A 19,574-nucleotide genomic window follows, 5' to 3' on the forward strand; every position below is an offset into this window, starting at 1 on the left:
TAGTTAAATCTTGCGCCAAGTTATTTAGAAGCAAAAATATACTGATGCTTAATAGTGCGTTGGTTAAATTTAGCACAAAACCGACAGCAAGGTACAATGCGGTCAGAGCCTAGGCAAGGAATACAGTACAAATGAAAATCCTTATGAGGTATTTGCTTCCCACAAGTAATGCAATTATTTACTTTTACTGACATTGGTAAGGAGCAAGAAAAAGTTTCCCCAACAGGGTACTTAGCTTTAGGTTGAAGACTTCAGTTCTGAAACTCAAAAATGAAAATTTCAGGAGTCGGCCGACCGGCACTTGCAAACTGCTTCTGGCACCACGCAGCAAGAAAGACGGATTAAAATGGCGTCGGCTGCGTGTTTTATTCCCCTGACGTCATGGAAGAAGAGACAGCAACCGACGCAGGACCCAAGACTTTGTTATTCAGGCCAACTGAGGGCAACCTGCCAGCAGATTACCCAAATGTAATGACTGCAACAGTGAAACACGAAGAACATCTTCCTTGCTTTGAGGTGCTTTCTATAAGCCAAATGGGAGAAGTATTGGGGCAAGAAATTTTTCTGGAGTGAGGAAGGCTCTTTGGGTGGATGTGCCCAGGAGAGCTCCCAAGAAGGTGATTTGTCTGGTGGGCTGGAAATTTGATTTTTCCCTGTTGATGGTAAACCCTAGTGAGGTTAAAGAGGGTTTTGACAAAGTTGAGGTCTTGCAGGAGCTTTTCCCTGCTGTCTGCCTTGATGAGGCAGTCGTCCAGATATGGGTAACATTTGGATGTTTTACCGCTTGCAGAAGGCAATGACCGGGGTCAGGCATTTGGTGAAAACCCTGGGAGCAGTAGATAAGCCAAAATGGCACAGCAGAGAAAGTACAGTTGTGTACACTTACCATAAATGTAGATGTTAGAGTGTATTCACTGTTGCAGTCATCACATTTGGGTTATCCCTGCCAGGGTAGCCCTCGGCCAGCCCGAATACCAGACACTTAGTATTTCTGCATCGGTTGCTGTCGCTTGAGGATTGACATCAGGTCATCAGGAGTATAAAGTAAGGCAGCCAATCCCATTACATCAGTTTTTCTTGCTCTAACCTGTCAGGAGCCCCCAAAGTAGGAGGCGAGGTTCTGGTGGAAGAACCCCACCAGTGAAAAATAAATACCAGTATGCCCCGTGAAAGGAAAGGTGAACAACAGGGAAGAATGGCAATAAAAGAAGAGAAGAGAATAAGGAGGATGGAGGGAGGGAAAAGTACAGTTTTGTACCTACCATAAATGTAGATGTTCGAGTGTTCACACTGCTGCAGTCATCACACTTGGGGTTATCTGCCACCAGGCGGTCTCGCAGTCGGTCCGAGTTCCAAAGTCTTGGTCCGGCGTCGGTTGCTGTCGCTTCTTCCCTGACGTCAGTGCGACAGGGGTATAAAAGAGGCAGCCAACGCCATTTTCTTCAGTTTTTCTTGACCCAGATGTCAGGTACCCCCAAATAGGAAGGCAATACATAATCCTAAGTAAATTACATAGTAGAAAACAAAAGCTACAGCTGTAAGCAAATACACCATATAGAAATACATCTTAGAGATTGTATAAACAGGGAGCTATAGATAAAACCCAGGTAAAAAGAGGGGAAGGTGGGAGGCTAACCTGGACTGCAGCAGTGTGAACACTCGAACATCTACATTTATGGTAGGTACAAAACTGTACTATGTTCATCGTGTTACACTGCTGCAGTCATCACACTTGGGTTGAATCCCAAAGCTAAGGCTGGGCGGTTGATACTAAACAGGGTTTGGAGAAGCTAGTAGGCCCTGCAAAACTGCAGTGGCAAAGCCAGCTCTGGTTTTTGAGTATAGAGGTAAGTGGTAGTGCTTGGTGAAGGTGTGCACTGACCTCCAAGTTGCAGCTTCCAAAATATCATTGGCTGGTACCCCTTGGAGGAAGGCTGCTGTAGCCCTGGTAGAATGAGGCCTAATGTTACCAGGTACTGGTTTCCCGTGATGTGTGTAGCAGAAACGGATACAATGTCCTATCCATTTTGAAATGGTCTATCTTGATATAGGCTTTCCTTGATATTCTGCAGCACAGGATACAAAGAGCTGATCAGATTTTCTGGAAACCTTTGTTTTATCCAAGTAAAAACGTAATTGCCTGTGAATGTCCAAAGAGTGTAGGAGCCTTTCCCCTTTATTCTGGGGGTTTGGATAAAAGGTGGGTAAATGAATGGTTTGGTTTAGAGCCACACTGGATACTACCTTTGGCATAAAGGAAGGGTTAGTTCGTAAAGAGACACTGTTTTGATGGAAAATGATGAAAGGCTCCACTGCCATTAGGGCCTGTAGCTCTGAGACTCTTCGTGCTGAAGTTATTGCTAGTAGCAGGGCAGTTTTCTATGATAAAAACTGTAAATCAGCTGAAAAAGCTGGCTCGAAGGGCGGCAGTGTAAGTTTTTCCAAAACAAAATTGAGGTCCCACGTTGGTGTTGGTGCTCTTCGGGGCAGTCTTATGTTCTTAGCACCTCTGAGGTACTGTCTTAACAATGGATGTAAAAAAATAGGAGGATCTGTGTTGTAATGAGCTGAAATAGCTGAAGCGTGGATCTTTATAGATGAAAAGGAAAAGCCTTTGTGCAACATCTCAGTTAAATATTGCAGAATCTGAGGAATATTTGGCACAAGAGGATTTTGGCCTTTAGCCTGGTTCCAGGCGCAGAATCTTTTCCATTTGTCTGAATAGGTTTTCCTGGTGCTGGGTCTCCTTGGCCTCCAGAATGACATCCATAACAGCTGTAGAGAGAAGTGTTGACTGGTTGTTTAGATAATCTGCCATGCAGCCAGATTTAAAGTCTTGAGCTGGCTGTGTAGAATCTGATTGTTTTGCTGAGTCAGCAGGTGAGGAATTTGAGGTAAAATCCATGGTGGGCCTTGAGACATGTTCCTTAATATTGGATACCAGTGTTGGCGTGGCCAGTCTGGAGCAATGAGTATCATTTGTGGCCTCTCTAATCTGGCTTTAAGCAGCACCTTTGCCAGAAGAGGCAGTGGAGGAAAGGCATACATGATTAGTGTTTTCCAACTGAATGAAAGGGCGTCCAGTTTCCAAGCTAGAGTGTGGTATGTCCTTGTGCAAAACTTACGCAGTTGGTAGTTTTGGGTGGAGGCAAACAGATCTATGTCTGGGCTCCACCATTTTTGAGTTATCATTGTGAATACTTGTGGGTCTAGTTTCCACTCGTGAGGATCCATGATATTTCTGCTTAGTTTGTCTGCCGATGTATTTTTCTTTCCTGGCAGGAATTGTGCTTGTAGTTGAACTTGGTAGGTCAGTGCTGTGTTCCACAAGGTCATTGCTTGCCTGCATAGGGGATAGGTATGTGTGCCCCCTTGTTTGTTTATGTACCACATCACTGTGGTGTTGTCCGTCTTTATTAGAAGTTGTCCTGGATGTAGGAGGTCCTTGAAAGCTGTTAGGGTATTTTTTACAGCTAGCATCTCTTTTTGACTGATGTGGAAATGCATTTGATCTGCAGACCATTTGCCCTGAATACACTGTCCTGCCATGTGTGCAGCCCAGGCATAATCCGATGCATCTGTTGTCATTGTTTGCCTGGCTGTGGGCAAGGTGAAAGGCTGACCCTTGTTGAGGTGACATGCCTGAGCATAGAAACTCCTGTTGAAGGCAGGGAATTAGTGGTATTATTGTTTCTAAGCTGTGTCTGTGTTGAGTCCATACGCTTTTCAGATACCATTGTAATTTCCTCATATGCAGTTTGGCATACGGTATTAGTAGTATGCAAGATGCCATGAATCCCAAGGCCTGCAGGCAGAATTTTTCTTGCAGGGAGTTGGGTCTTTGTTGCCATCATTTTGAAGTATTGAGTCAGTTGTCCTTGCTTGTCTGGCGAGAGATAAGCCATCTGGGCCGTTGTATTTAAGCTGGCACCCAGGAATATTATGTCTTGTGAGGGCACAAGTTTTGACTTCTTTTCATTTACTGTGTACCCTAGGCAAAGTACAGTTTTGTACCTACCATAAATGTAGATGTTTGAGTGCTAATACAGCTGCAGTCATAACAGATGGGTTCTCCTGCCGTCAGGCGGGTCCTCGGTCGGCCGATTTCCAAAGTCTAGGTCCGGCGTCGGTTGTCGTTGCATCTTCCCTGACGTCAGTGCGACAGGGGTATAAAGGAACCAGCCGACGCCATTTTCTTCAGTTTTCCTTGCCCCAGATGTCAGGTGCCCCCAGAAGGAAGGCAATACATAAATTTGTGTAATAAAGCAATGGAATATAATCAAAATACAGTAGTTGCAAGCAAATACACCATAAATGAATACCCCAATCAGGTTGTATGAGGAAGTGTTAGCCAATAGGCCTGTCCCAAGAGGGGAAGGAGGGAGGGAAACCTGGACTGCAGCTGTATTAGCACTCGAACATCTACATTTATGGTAGGTACAAAACTGTACTATGTTCATCGTGCATACAGCTGCAGTCATAACAGATGGGTAGAATCCCAAACTAAGAAAGGGCTGGTAGGCACTAGGTGGAACTAGGAGGAGCCAGGATGCCCTGCAAGACTGCAGTGGCAAAGCCTGCTCTAGTTTTGGAGTATAATGGTAGGTGGTAGTGCTTGGAGAAGGTATGCACAGAACTCCCAAGTGGCTGCTTCCAAAATATTTTTGGTAGGAACTCCTCTGAGGAAAGCTGCAGAGGTAGCTGTGGCCCTTGTGGAGTGAGACCTGATGCCTGTAGGTACAGTTTTGCCATGAAAAGAATAGCAAAAACGTATGCAGTGGGCTATCCATTTTGAGATTGTCTGTTTGGAAATAGGCTTTCCTTGAGCTCCTACAGCATAGGACACACAGAGCTGTTCTGATTTTCTGAAAGGCTTTGTTCTGTCCAAATAACGCAGTTGTCTGTGGATGTCCAAGGAATGTAGTAATCTCTCCCCTTTGTTTTGAGGATTAGGATAAAAGGTAGGTAAGTGTATGGCCAGATTCAAAGCTACCCTGGATACCACTTTAGGCATAAAGGACGGGTTGGTTCGTAAGGAAACTCTGTCCTGATGGAAGATGTTAAAGGGCTGCACAGCCATGAGAGCTTGTAGTTCTGAAACTCTACGAGCTGAGGTAATAGCCAGAAGGAAAGCTGTTTTCCAGGACAAATATTGCAGATCTGATGAGGCAGCTGGCTCAAAGGGAGGCAAGGTCAGTGTTTCCAGAATGAAGTTGAGATCCCAAGCAGGTATTGGTTGCTTCCTTGGGGGTTTTAGATTCTTAGCCCCTCTGAGGAACTGTCTTAAGAGGGGGTGAGAGAATAAGGGTGGATCAGTGTTGTATTCTGCAGAAATGGCTGAGGCATGGATTTTGATACAGGAGAAAGAAAGTCCACTGCTTAGCAGCTCAGCTAGATACTGTAGTATTTGAGGTAAATTCAGTTTTCTAGGATCCTGGCCCTTTTTCTCATTCCAAACACAAAACCATTTCCATTTTGCGGAGTAAGCTTTTCTAGTTGACGGCCTTCTGGCCTCCAAAATGACATCCTGCACCTCCTTAGAAGGTAGGGTCTGTTGTGATGCTAAGGAATCTTCCATGCGGCTAGATTGAGTATTTTTAGCTGGCTGTGAAGAGTTCTGAAGCTGTGCTGAGTCAGGAGAAGAGGCATTAGAGGCAGGGTCCATGGTGGGGAATGCGTCAGGCTCCTCAGGAGTGGGTACCAGTGTTGTCTTGGCCAGTCTGGAGCAATGAGAATCATCTTTGGTCTGTCTGCTCTGGTTTTCAGTAGTACTTTGGGCAGTAGAGGAAAAGGTGGGAAGGCATAAACTGCCATTGATGTCCAACTGAAAGAGAGCGTCCACTCTCCATGCCTTTGGATGGAAAATCCTTGAGCAGAATTTTGTCAATTGGTGATTTTTGTGGGAGGCAAAGATCTATGTCTGGCCTTCCCCATGCTTGGATTATTTCTGTAAAAACATTTGGATGCAATTTCCATTCGTGTGGATCTGTCATATTTCTGCTTAGGTTGTCTGCCAGCGTGTTTTCCTTGCCTGGCAGGTACTGTGCTTGTAGCTCGATTTGTAAATCCATGGCCCTGTTCCAAAGTGACATGGCCAGTCTGCATAGGGGGTAGGAATGCGTTCCTCCCTGCTTGTTTATGTACCACATAACTGTGGTGCTGCCCGTTCTTATCAATAGTTGACCTGGTTTCAGAAGGTCTTTGAAAGCTATAATAGCATTTATTACTGCTAGCATTTCCTTTTGATTGATGTGAAGGTGCTTTTCTTTTGGGACCATTTGCCCTGAATGCACCGATCTGTCATAAGCCCCCAGGCGTAGTCCGGCGTCAGTTGTGATGACTTGATTTGCTTGAGGCTTGCTGAATGGAAGACCTGTGTTTGTTTGGCATGCTTGAGCCCACCACAGAAATTCCTTTTGTAGACATGGAATTAGTGGTATTATTGTTTCCAAACTGTGGCTGTGTTGAGACCATAGGTTTTTCAGGTACCACTGAAGTTTCCACATATGCAGCTTTGCACATGGTATTAGTAAGATGCAAGATGCCATGAATCCCAGAGCCTGCAGGATTTTCCTTGCAGTCAGCCTGGTGCAATTTGCTAGTGCTCTGAAGTATTGAGTTAGTTGCCCCTGCTTCTCTGGCATGAGGTAGGCCATCTGGGTGTTTGTGTCCAAGTTGGCACCCAGGAAAATTACCTTCCGAGAGGGTATTAGCCTTGATTTCTTTTTGTTGACTGTGTATCCCAGAGAGTTCAACAACATTATTACATAAGCCAGATGTTTCAGAAGAATGTGCTTGCTGTCCGCTTGGATCAGGCAGTCGTCCAAATAAGGGTATATTTGTATCCCTTGAAGTCTGCAGTAGGCAATTACTGATGCCAGGCATTTTGTGAATACTCTGGGCGCAGTAGATAAGCCAAAGGGCAATGCAGAAAATTGATAATGGGTTGAACCTGCAAGAAATCTGAGGTATCTTCTGCAACTTTGTCTGATTGGGACATGCAGGTATGCCTCCTTGAGGTCCAATGTTACCAGCCAAGACTCCTTGCCCAGCATGGGAAGAAGCTGCTGTAGAGTGAGCATCTTGAATTTTTGGTGCAGTAGAAATGTGTTTAGGATGGATAGGTCCAAAATAGGTCTCCAATCTTTTCCCTTCCTTGGTACCAGGAATAGTCTGGAATAAAAACCTTGACCTTGTTCGTGCGTAGGTACCTCTTGAATCGCTTTCATGTCTATGAGATCTGTAATTTGCTTTTGTGCCTCTGCCCTTTGATTGTGTGGCAGGTTTGGCATGCCTCTCATTTTTGGAAGGGTGTGAAAATGGAATCTGTAGCCTCTGTTTATAATGTCCAGGATCCATTTGTCTTTTGTGACAATATGCCAATTTTTTGAAAATAATGTCAGTTTTCCTCCTAAGGGGTGTGGGCCAAGGAGCCTGCGTCCTTGGGCACAGGAGACACTGCCAATGAAGCGTCGTCGGTAGTCAGGGGCTGCGTAGGCGCCTCGCTGAGAACCGGACCACGTGTAGTCGGCTTTGGCATGGTGTCGGTAGAGGCTGCAGACCTCGTGTGTCAGTCCTTATCTTTGCGTTTTTTAGACAAAAAGTACAGTTTTGTACCTACCATAAATGTAGATGTCCGAACTGGATAGCATCTGCAGTCATAACAAATGGGTTGTCCTGTCGTCAGGCAGCCCTCGGCTCGGCCGGATTCCAAAGTCCGGGTCCGCTTGCTGATGTCGCGCTTCACCCAACGTCATCTCTGCTGGTCTTCGGGTATAAAGGCATCAGCCGACGCCATTTTCCTCAGTGTTTCTTGCCCCAGATGCCAATTGCCCTCTTGGAAAGCTAAATTTTGGATAAATGCCAATGTTTCCAAAATAGTAGTAGGCAAACACAAAAAATAAACATGTATGTACATATATACAAACAAATACACCATAAGAGACTCCCCCCCAGCTAGCTATTAGGAGGGTAAGTACCCTAGGAGTACCGCAGAGGGGAAGGAGGGAGGGTAATCCTGACTGCAGATGCTATCCAGTTCGGACATCTACATTTATGGTAGGTACAAAACTGTACTATGTCCTTCATGGATGCATCTGCAGTCATAACAAATGGGTAGAATACCACAGCCAAACTAGGGAGGAGGAATAATAATTATGGTGTAGTCAGGATCCCTTGCAGTACAGCAGTGGCAAACCCTGCTCGGGATCTAGAATATAGAGGTAAATTATAATGCTTGGCAAATTTATGCACGGAGGTCCAAGTAGCAGCCTCAATAATGTCCTTGGTTGCCACTCCTCTTAAGAAAGCTGTGGTAGTGGCTGTAGCCCTTGTAGAATGAGGTCTTATGTTCTGTGGAATTGGTTTTCCATGGTAGGAGTAACAGAATCTTATGCAATTTCCTATCCATTTGGAGATTGTCTGTTTGGAAATTGCTTTTCCTTCCCTTCCTGTTGCATAGGCTACAAAGAGCTGGTCAGTTTTTCTGTTACCTTTGGTTCTGTCCAGGTAGTAGCGTAACTATGTACATCCAAGGTATGCATTATTCTTTCGCCTCTGTTTTGTGGATTGGGAAAGAAGGTAGGTAGGTGGATTGCCTGGTTTAAAGACACTCTGGATACCACCTTAGGCATAAATGTAGGATTAGTTCTCATGGATACCCTATCTTGATGGAAGATTAGGAAGGGTTGCACTGCCATTAAGGCCTGTAGTTCCGAAACCCTCCTTGCTGAAGTAATAGCCAGCAGGAAAGCAGTTTTCCATGACAGGTGTTGTAGATCTGCTGTTGCTGCTGGTTCAAACGGAGGTAGTGTCAACTTTTCTAGTACAAAATTCAAGTCCCATGCTGGTAATGGTGGTTTCCTAGGAGGTTTTACATTCTTGATCCCTCTGAGAAACTGCCTGAGTAGAGGATGTGAAAAGACAGGAGGATCAACGCTGTATTCTGCTGAAATAGCTGATGCATGTATCATGATGGAGGAATAGGACAGGCCTGTATGTAGAAGCTCTGCCAAGTACTCCAGAATGTTAGCAATATCTATGTTCGACACATCTTTTCCTCTTTCAGTACTCCAAATGACGAACCTTTTCCATTTTCCTGCATAGTTCCTTCTTGTTGAAGGTCTGCGGGCTTCAAGGATAATGTCTTCAACCCTTTGTGAAAGGTCTGGGTTAGTTACTGCTATGTGATGTTCCAGGCAGTCAGTTGCAAGGTTTTTAGGTTTGGATGTATGATGTTGTAGTTGTTCTGAGTTAACATCAGAGGCATCAGGGGGTATTGACCACATTTTCTCCCGAAACATGCTCCTCAGCAATGGGTACCAGTGTTGTCTTGGCCAGTTCGAGCTATCAGGATTATCCTTGGACGTTCCTCTTTGATTTTCAGTAGTACCTTGTGCATCAAGGGAAGAGGTGGGAATGCATATGCTGTCAGGCCTTTCCAGCTGAAGGATAGAGAGTCCACCTTCCATGCAAGTGGGTGGAATGTCCTTGTGCAGAATTTTTTGAGCTGGTGAGTTTGTGGGGAAGCGAATAGATCTATCTGTGGCATTCCCCATTTCTTTGTGATGGCCTTGAAGATGTCCGGTGTAGCATCCATTCGTGAGCATCCGAGGTTGTTCTGCTTAAAATGTCTGCTAGGGTGTTCTTTTCCGGTACAAATATTGCCTGTAACTGGATGTTGTAGCTGAGAGCCAGATTCCAAAGGTCCAAAGTCATTCTGCATAGGGGTAAGAATGAGTGCCTCCCTGTTTGTTGATGTACCACATGACTGTGGTGTTGTCTGTCCTTATCATCAAATGGCCTTCTTTGAGGAATGGTCTGAATTTTAGGATTGCCAGTTTTACTGCCAGCATTTCTTTTTGGTTTATGTGCAGGTGCAGCTGGTCCTGAGTCCACAGTCCTTGTACGCATTTGTCCAGCATGTGTGCCCCCCATCCTAGGTCTGAGGCATCCGTAGTGATGATTTGGTTTGCTCGAAAGTTGTGGAAGGGTAAGCCTGGGTTTGACGGGCATGCCCGAGCCCACCAGAGGAACTCCCGTTTTAAGCATGGGATTAGTGGTATTTCTGTTTCTAAGCTGTGCCTGTGTTGAGACCATAAATTCTTTAGGTACCACTGTAACTTTCTCATATGCAGTCTGGCATGTGGGACCAAGATTATGCATGATGCCATGAAGCCCAAGGCCTGCAGAACTTTTCTTGCTGTTAGTTTGTTCTGCTTTGTTAATGCTAAGAAGTAAAGAGGAGTTCTTTTGTTTTTCTGCAGTTAGGAATGCCATCTGTTTTACTGTGTCCAATTCAGCAAGAATGTTCTTGTCTGGGATGGGATCAGCCTTGACTTTTGAAAATTGACTGTGTATCCCAGGGCTTGTAGCAAGTAAATGACCCTTTGTAAATCTGTTGTCAGCTTGCTTTTGTTGTCCGCTTGTAACAGGCAGTCGTCCAGGTATGGATAAATTTGAATTCCCTGTACTCTGCAGTGAGCGATTACTGATGCCAGGCATTTTGTGAATACTCTGGGCGCAGTAGATAAGCCAAAGGGCAATGTTGAGAATTGATAATGCTCTGATCCTGCAAGAAATCTGAGGTATCTTCTGCAATTTGGTCGAATGGGGACGTGCAGGTATGCCTCCTTGAGATCTAGAGTTACCAGCCAACACTCCCTGCCCAGCATGGGAAGAAGTTGCTGTAGGGTCAGCATTTTGAATTTTGGGACAATGATGTATGTGTTTAAGATGGACAGGTCGAGAATAGGTCTCCAGTTTTTCTTTTCTTGGTACTAGGAATAGTCTGGAGTAGAATCCTTTGCCCTGTTCTGTTATTGGCACCCTTTCCACAGCTCTCATCTTTATTAATTCCGCTATCTGGTGCAGGGCTTCTATTTTTTGATTTGGGGGCAGGTTTGGCATTCCTCTTTTTACTGGTAAAGTGTGGAAGTGGAACCGGTAGCCTTGGTCTATGGTTTGCAAAATCCACTTGTCTTTTGTAATATAGTGCCAATTTTTCGAGAATAAGGCTAACTTTCTGCCTAATGGTGCCGCTATTTGCTCCCTGGTAGGCGGAGATAGAGCCAAGTCACTGAGATTGCCCTGTTGTAGTGGCAGTGGTTGTGTCTGTGCCTCGGTTATTGCCTTGCCACTGTCGTCCTCTGTAGGCACCTCCTCTGGATTGATTTCTGCCCCTAGAGCGTCTGTTCCTGCCCCTTTGGGATCTTGTGGAGTCAGGAAAGGACCAATTTTTGGCAGGCCAGTTCCTGCTAAACCTTGGGGGCTGAACCTGTAGGAAATCTTTAACTGTTTGTACAGATTTTGCCTTCTCTTCCATTTTCTTCATTACCTGCTGGGCAGGTTCCCCAAATAGACTGGCCTTATCCATAGGAGCATCCAATAGCTTAGCTTTAACATGATCCGGCAAGACCTGTTCTTTCAACCATGCATGTCTTCTTATCACTGTGCCAGTCATGGCTGATCTAAATGAAGCCTCCAGTGCATCATAGCCACATTTTAAAGAATGGTTACTAACCTGTTGGATGTTATTCACCATTTCTAATACATATTTCTTATCTAAAGATTAATCAGAGGACAGCTTTTTAATTAACTGATCAAGCATAAACTCTTGGTATTGGATCATGTGAAACTGACAGTTTAAAGCTCTAGCTGAGAGAGTAGCAGAGGTGTAGACTTTTTTCCCCCATCTCTCTAAGGACCTGGATTCCCTTTCAGAGGGAATAGGGTTTTTTGCTGTGGTCGAAGCTACTGCCTTAGGCTCCTGGGATATAGTTTCGGGGTCTGCAAGTGGGGCCTTGTATAGGTGGTGATGAGTGCCTGGCACCCTGTAAAATCTATCTGGTTTGGCAGGGGCTGGAGGTAACGAATCAGGTGCAGTGCAGACATCATTAAATGCATCGTCCACAACAGGTAGGACAGGAGGTATAGCTAAGGGCCAATGTTGTGGTAAGTGCAGAAAAGTCCTAAGCCTTTTTCTTGAATCTGAGAAATCTTGTCCCTGCCATTGGAATTGTTCTCTCATGGCATGTAAGGTTTCCCCAAAGGAGAATTCCTCTGGTGGAGAGGCAGCTGGAATGGATTCTTCAGCATTTGAATCTTCATAATTGGAAAAAGGAGCCTCTGGCTGGTCTGTAATGTCCGAGTCATCCGCAGAATCATCAGAGGACACAGGCTCGGGGGGCTCTGCTCTAGGTCTCTCTTCTGGTGGCTGAGAGGCCCTGTCTGGGTGAGATTGGGATCCCCTAATTAAGGATATTAAATCTTCTGCCAGAGTAAGCATTTGTGAACTAGAAGTGGGCCTGAGTGAGGGTGGTTTAACAGGCACTGATTTAGCTGCTTTAGCCCTGGCAAAGGCCTTAATAGACATGGCTGCAGGAGGCCTAGCAGCACCACGTGCTGGGGTAGAAATATCCAAGGGGATGGTGTCTGATAGATCAGTAGGAACCACAGTTGTAGGCAAAATTTCTGAGGCTGATTCAGGTAAGGTAGCAGGAGCCTCAGTAGTAGTCATGGATTCGGCTGAAGATTGACCAGTTTTCTCGGTTTCGGCCAAAACCGAGACAGTCGCGGCTTGCTTAACCGTGGTTTCGGCCGAAACCGCGGACCGCGAGTGTCGGTCTTTTTCTTTGCGTTTTTAACAATTTGGGTAGTCGGAGGATCCGGCGGCATAATGTACGCAAAATCTGAGCCGAAAAACTGTTCAGCAAACTCCGACCGACGCCTAAGCGTTCGTCGGTTAAAGGAAGCACAGGCCGAGCAGGCTGCTACGTCGTGGTCTGGGCCTAAGCAAGGCAAACAGTAAGAGTGGAAATCTTTATGAGGTATTTGTTTCCCACAAGTTAAACAGTTATTCACTTTTTCTGACATCGGCTGAGGCAAGAAAGAGTCCCCAACGGGGTACTTAGCTTTAGAAGTCTTGTAGTATTCGGTAGTAGTAATCTCTGGATCTGACCGACCGGCACTTGCGAACAGCTTCTGCTTCGGGCGCCACGCGGCAAGAAAGACTGAGGAAAATGGCATCGGCTGATGCCTTTATACCCGAAGACCAGCAGAGATGACGTCGGGTGAAGTGCGACATCAGCCGAAGCCGGACCCGGACTTTGGAATCCGGCCGACCGAGGGGCTGCCTGACGACAGGACAACCCATTTGTTATGACTGCAGATGCATCCATGAAGGACATCTGGAGTCTGAGTATCCGACGACATAATATAGTTAAATGTTTTTCCAAACTAATGCTGGGAGAACTCCGCCCGACGCTTAATAGTGCGTTTGTTGAATGTAGCACAAAAGCGACAGGCCGAGACGTCGTGGTCTGGGCCTAAATGAGGTATACAGAGGGAATGGAAATCCTTATGCGGTATTTGCTTCCCACATGAAATACAATTGTTAACTTTGTCTGACATCGGTCTGAGGCAAGAAAAGTTTCCCCAACGGGGTACTTAGCTTTCAAGACGACTTCGGTTTCAAAATTTTCATAATTTCAGGAGCTGGCCGACTGGCACTTGCGAACTGCTTCTGCTTCGGGCACCGCGCGGCAAGAAAGACTGAAGAAAATGGCATCGGCTGGTTCCTTTATACCCCTGTCGCACTGACGTCAGGGAAGATGCGACGACAACCGACGCCGGACCTAGACTTTGGAATTCGGCCGATCGAGGACCCGCCTGATGGCAGGAGAACCCATCTGTTATGACTGCAGCTGTATGCACGATGAACTTCTTAGCAGGTTTTTTTTTACAAATGCCAGATGTTTTTAAAGAATGTCCTTGCTGTCTGCTTGAATAAGGCAGTCGTCCAGGTATGGATATATTTGGATTCCTCTTTGTCTGCAGTATGCAATTACTGGTGCCAGGCATTTTGTGAAGACACTGGGCACAGTAGATAAGCCAAAGGGCAGTGCAAAGAATTGGTAATGAGTTGTACCTGCTATAAATCGAAGTATCTTCTGCAATTTTGTCTGATAGGGACATGCAGTTATGCCTCCGCGAGGTCCAACGTTACTAGCCAAGCCTTCTTGCCAAGCATGGGAAGAAGTTGCTGTAGTGTGAGCATCTTGAATTTAGGTACTTCCAGGTATGTGTTTAGAATTGAAAGGTCCAGAATGGGTCTCCAGGCTTTGTCCTTTCGGGGAACCAGAAAGAGTCTCGAGTAAAATCCTTGTCCTTGCTCCTGTGTAGGAACCTGTTGAATGGCTCTCATGTCCATGAGTGCTGTAATTTGTCTTTGAGCCTCTGCACGTTGAATTGATGGCAGGTTTGACATTCCTTTTATCCTTGGTAAAGTGTGAAAGTGGAACCTGTATCCCTGAGTTACAATATTTAGGACCCATTTGTCTTTTGTGATGATGTGCCAATTGTCTGCAAAAAGTGCAAGTTTTGCTCCCAAGGGAGCTGCCAAGAATGATTTGCTTGGCAGTCTGAGGGGTAAGTCATTGTGATCGTCTTCTGATAGTTTGAGACCGGTCTTCTCCTCCTTTCTGGGTTGTGGCACCCCATTGTCATGGCTTGTAAGAGCCTTGTGGCTTACCTCTGCCCCTTGGGCATCTGTATTTGCCCCTCTGAGGTCTGTCAGAAGTTGGAAAGGACCAGTTTTTGGTTGGCCAATTTCTGCTGAAACGAAGGGGTTGGACCTGTAAAAAATCCTTGACCGTCTGCATAGATTTTGCCTTATACTCCATTTTCTTTAAAACCTCTTCTGCTTTCACACCAAATAAAACATCCTGCTGTAAGGGTGCATCCAATAACTTTGCTTTAACATGATCAGGTAAAGTTTGTTCTTTTAACCAAGCATGCCTACGAATGACAGACCCTGTTACAGCTGCTCTGCAAGAAGCTTCCAATGAATCCAATCCACATTGCAAAGTATGTTTTCCCACTTGTTCTGCTGCATGCAAAAAATCTTGCATTTCCTTGTAATCAGGCTGCTCTGTATGAGTGCTCATCTTTTGTTTTAATTGAGACATCAAATACTGTTGATATTTCAGTATGTAAAACTGGCAATTTAAGGCACTCATCTCATAGATAGAGTAGCTGAGATATATACTTTCTTTCCCCATCTGTCTAGTGCTCTAGAATCCCTTTCAGACGGTACAGGATTTTTAGCAATAGAAGCCTTAACCCCTTTGGGACCCTGGGAAATGGTTTCTGGGTCAGCAACAGAGCTTTTATATAGGAATTTATGTGAGTCAGGGACTCTCTGTAGTATCTGTCTGGTTTGGCTGGTACAGGAGGTAATGAATATGGGCTGAGGCTAGATTCTGAGTAATCATCATCCACAATGTCTAACACAGGTGGAATTAGCAAGGGGTCTGTGCTGGGGTAGTAAGAGGAACTCTCGGAGCCTTTTCTTAGAATCAGAGTAATCCTGCCCTTCCCAGTGGAAATGTTCCCTCATGCTATGTAAAGTTTCCCCAAAAGAGTAGTCTTCTGGGGGAGATGCTGAAGGAACAGACTCTTCAGCATCACAGTCTTCATAAGGGGGAAGAGAGTACTCCAGTTCCTCAGAAGAATCTGAGGTAATGGAAACCTGGTAAGAGGAAGCGTAGTCCTCCTCCTGTCTAGGCCTTTTGTCAGGTGGGGGATGGGAACCCCTGATTAGGGTAATTAAGTCTTCGGCCATCTTAAGCATCTGTTTCTTAGGCATGGGGCCTTGCACTGGAGACTGCTGTACAGGCTTCCCTACTTTTAATGGAGTTTTCAGTTTTGCAAAGGATTTAATAGTAAGTGTAGTCGGTCTGAAGACACCTTCAGCAACTGATGGGCTTTCAACTGCACCGGAATCCCCATCAGCCATGGAGTCGGAAGGGCCTAAAGTTAAAGGCTCTGGAGGCCCTGCAATCTCCGCTTGGGAGACGGATGCAGGCTGGAGTTCTAAATCAGCGGTCATCAGGGGCTGTGTAGGCGCCTCACTGAAAACCGGAGAACCGGCGACTGGCCTAGCAGAGGCCTCGGTGTCTGGTTTGGGTCTCGACTGCCTATCCTTATCTTTGTGCTTTTTATGCATCTCGGTCGTAGGTTGCTCCGACGGCATGGTATAATTAAATTTTCTACCAAAATAATGGGTGAAATCAAACTGACGTTTAATAGTTCGTTTGTTAAACCTAGCACAAAACTAACAACCTGTGACATCGTGGTCTGGGCCTAGGCAAGGGATACAATAAGAATGAAAATGCTTATGAGGTATTTTTGCTTTCCACAAGAAATGCAATTAACTTTTTCTGACATCGGACTGAGGCAAGAAAAGGTTCCCCAATGGGGTACTTAGCTTTATTGAAGACTTTGGTCTGAAATTCGATTTCAAAAACTCAGGAGTCTGCCAACCGGCACTTGCAAACTGCTTCTGCTTCGGGCACCGCGTGGCAAGAAAGACTGAAGAAAATGGCGTCGGCTGCCTCTTTTATACCCCTGTCACACTGACGTCAGGGAAGAAGCGACAGCAACTGACACCGGACCAAGACTTTGGAACTCGGGCAGACTGCGGGACCGCCTGGCGGCAGATAACCCCAAGTGTGATGACTGCAGCAGTGTAACATGATGAACATCCAGGACTGCAACAGTGAATACACTCAAACATCAACATTTATGGTAAGCGTACACAACTGTACTATGTTCTTTGTGTTTCACTGGTGCAGTCATCATACTTGGGTTGATTCCCAAAGCTGAAGAAAAGGGTGGAGGTAGCCAAGAAGACTGGGGGCTGGCTAGGATGCCCTGCAAGACTGTGGTGGCAAAGCCTGCCCTGGATTTGGAGAAGATAGGCAGGTAGTAATGCTTGAAGGTATGAACAGAAGTCCATGTTATAGCCTCCAGGATGTCCCTGGTGGTGACCTCTCTGAGAAAAGCTGCAGAGGCGGAGGTTGCCCTGGTGGAATGCATCCTGAACCACTTTGGGGGCGTTTCATAGGTAGGTACTAGGCGATAGGCCATAGGGCCCATGCAAGCCTAGCCAAAAAATGTACCCTGGCTTTCGCCACCCAAGAAAATTATTTTCCTGTGCCCCTGTCGAGCAGAGCCACAGAAGTGATCCCTGGGGTGAATTTCCCATTTCTCATCCAATCAAGATTTTTCTTGAAGAGTGCTAATGAGGAGCTCTGTTGGACACAGATAGGTAGTCTGTTCCAGAGTATGGGAAGTCTCTGGGACAGGAATCTATCCCTCCAGCATGTTCTGTTTATTGTGGTGACAAGGTTAAGGTCCCTAGAGCGTGTAGCTCGGAGGGATTGTGATTTCTTTAAGTGGAGCATGTCCAACAGCTCTGGGTTTGACATAGCTTTGTATGTTGGGCAGAGATCGCCCCTGAGTAGGCGATATGCGATGGAGTAAAACTGTAGTTTTTTGAGACGGTCTGCATAGGGCATCTGTTTGAGGCCAGTAATCCTCTTTGTGAGGTATTTCTGTGGTCTTTCCAGTTGTTCTAGACGTCTTGTGAGGTACATACCAAAAGGGGCGTTGTACTCTATAACGGGTCTAATGAGTGATGAGTAGAGGGGAACAATGACCTCTTTTGTTTCTGGATGAGAATCCTTTTGTGATGAGATGAGCCACGTAGAAGGATTTCCTGACCACTGTGGCGATGTGATTATCAAAGGAGAGACTACTGTCCACCTGTGTCCCAAGGTCTCATCACATTTTCGGCATTAAGTAGACTACCAGCTATGTGGTAGTTCATGGGTACAGAGTTTTTACCAAAGGGGAAGACAATACACTTTTGGCATTGAGCTTCAGGCCATGGCTTTGACACCAGGTATCTGTCTCAGTGAGGCCCTTTTGTAGTTTGTCCACATCGTTAGGAGTTTCGATTATGGCTCCTAGTTTGCAGTCATCTGCAAACTTTGTTAGCCAAAGACCTTCTGTGTTGGCCTGCACTTCAGAGAAGTAGATACCAAACAGGAGAGGACCCAGGACTGAACCCTGTGGTACTCCACTTTTCACTGGTCTGATGTCGGATTTGGAATCCGCTACTCTCACAGTGTGGGTTCTGTCCGTGAGCCAGTTGGCAACCCATCTTGTGACATAGGGATTTATACCTAGTTTAGTGAGCTTATCTATAATTCCAGAGTGGGGGATGGTGTCGAAAGTCTTGGCGAGATCTAGACAAGCTGTGTGAACCATTTTACCCTCATCTATGGCTTTGGTGACTGCTTCAAAGAAGTCAATCAGGTTTAGGAGACATGATCTGCCTTTTACAAATCCAAACTGAGTAGGGTCCAGAGTTTGGAGATTACCAATGTTTTTGTTTATGAGTTCCACGATGATACGTTCCATGGCCTTGCAGACCAGGCTAGTCAGGCTAATGGGGCGGTAGTTCCCGGGGTCCGTCGTGGCTCCCCCTTTGTGGAGTGGGATAACTGTCACGGTGTGCCATTCAGTGGGTACAAAGCCTGAGGTGAGGCTATGACTGAACATGGTACTTAGGTAGGGTGCCAGTTCATTCTGTAGTTCGTGTAGAACGCAGCCTGGTTTGTAGCAAAAATTGATGCAGTGTGCTATCCAGTTGGAGATTGTTTGGATATGGACTTGCCCTCTGCCCCTGCTGCGAAGCTGACTAGCAACTGATCAGTTTTTCTAAAAGACTTAGTCCTATCCAGATAGAATCTGAGCTGTCTGTGCACATCTAGAATGGGCAGAATCCTTTCCCCCTTGTTTTGTGGGCTTGGGAAAGAGGTGGGCAAATAAATGGATTAGTTGAGAGCCACACTGGACACCACTTTAAGCATGAAGGATGGGTTAGTCCTGAGGGAGACCCTGATGAACGGCTCTCCAGCCATGACTGCTCGTAACTTAAGTTGTTAGCCCGTCTTAGGAACTGTTTGATGAGAGGGTGCGAGAAGAGAGGTGGCTATGTGCTGTAAACAGCAGAGATGGCAGAGGCATGAATTTTAATAGAAAAGGACAGACCCCTGTGTAGTAGGACTGCTAGTTAATCCAGGATGAGAGGTAGGGAGAGCTGTGCTGTTTTGGCTCCCTTAGCCTGGATCCAGGTGCAAAACCTTTTCCACTTGGTCAGCATAGGATTTTCTAGTGCAGGGGCGTCTGGCCTCACGTATAACATCTATCCCAGTTAAGTATTGTAAAATCTGAGGTAAACTGGGCACTGCTGTGCTCATCCCTTGAGATTTGTTCCAGGCACAGAATCTTTTCCATTTTTCAGCATAAGATTTTCTAGTACTAGGCCTCCTTGCCTCTAAAATTATATCCATCACAGGTTTGCTGAGGAATGGTAAAGGAGAGATTCAGTAATTATCCAGGCTGCAAGGTTCAGTGTTAGAAGCTGAGGGTGCAGAATCTGATTCTCCTGCTGAGACAGCAGGGAAGGAGTCTGAGGCAGGTGCCATGGAGATAACCGTGACACACTGTGCAGGAGGGGGTACCAAGTGTTGGCGCAGCCAGTCTGGAGCAAAGAAAATCATCATTGGTTTGTCCTGTTTGATTTTTAATAGTACTTTGGAGAGCAGAGGCAGAGGGGGGAAGGCATAGACTGAGAAGTTTTTCCAACTAAAGGACAGAGCATCCATTTTCCAGGCTTGTTTGTGGGGAGTCCTTGTGCAAAATTTGTCTAATTGGTAGTTCTG

Source organism: Protopterus annectens, chromosome 9.part0 (assembly GCF_019279795.1).
Source record: "Protopterus annectens isolate FY-2018-M chromosome 9.part0, PAN1.0, whole genome shotgun sequence".
Classification (NCBI taxonomy): domain Eukaryota; kingdom Metazoa; phylum Chordata; order Ceratodontiformes; family Protopteridae; genus Protopterus; species Protopterus annectens.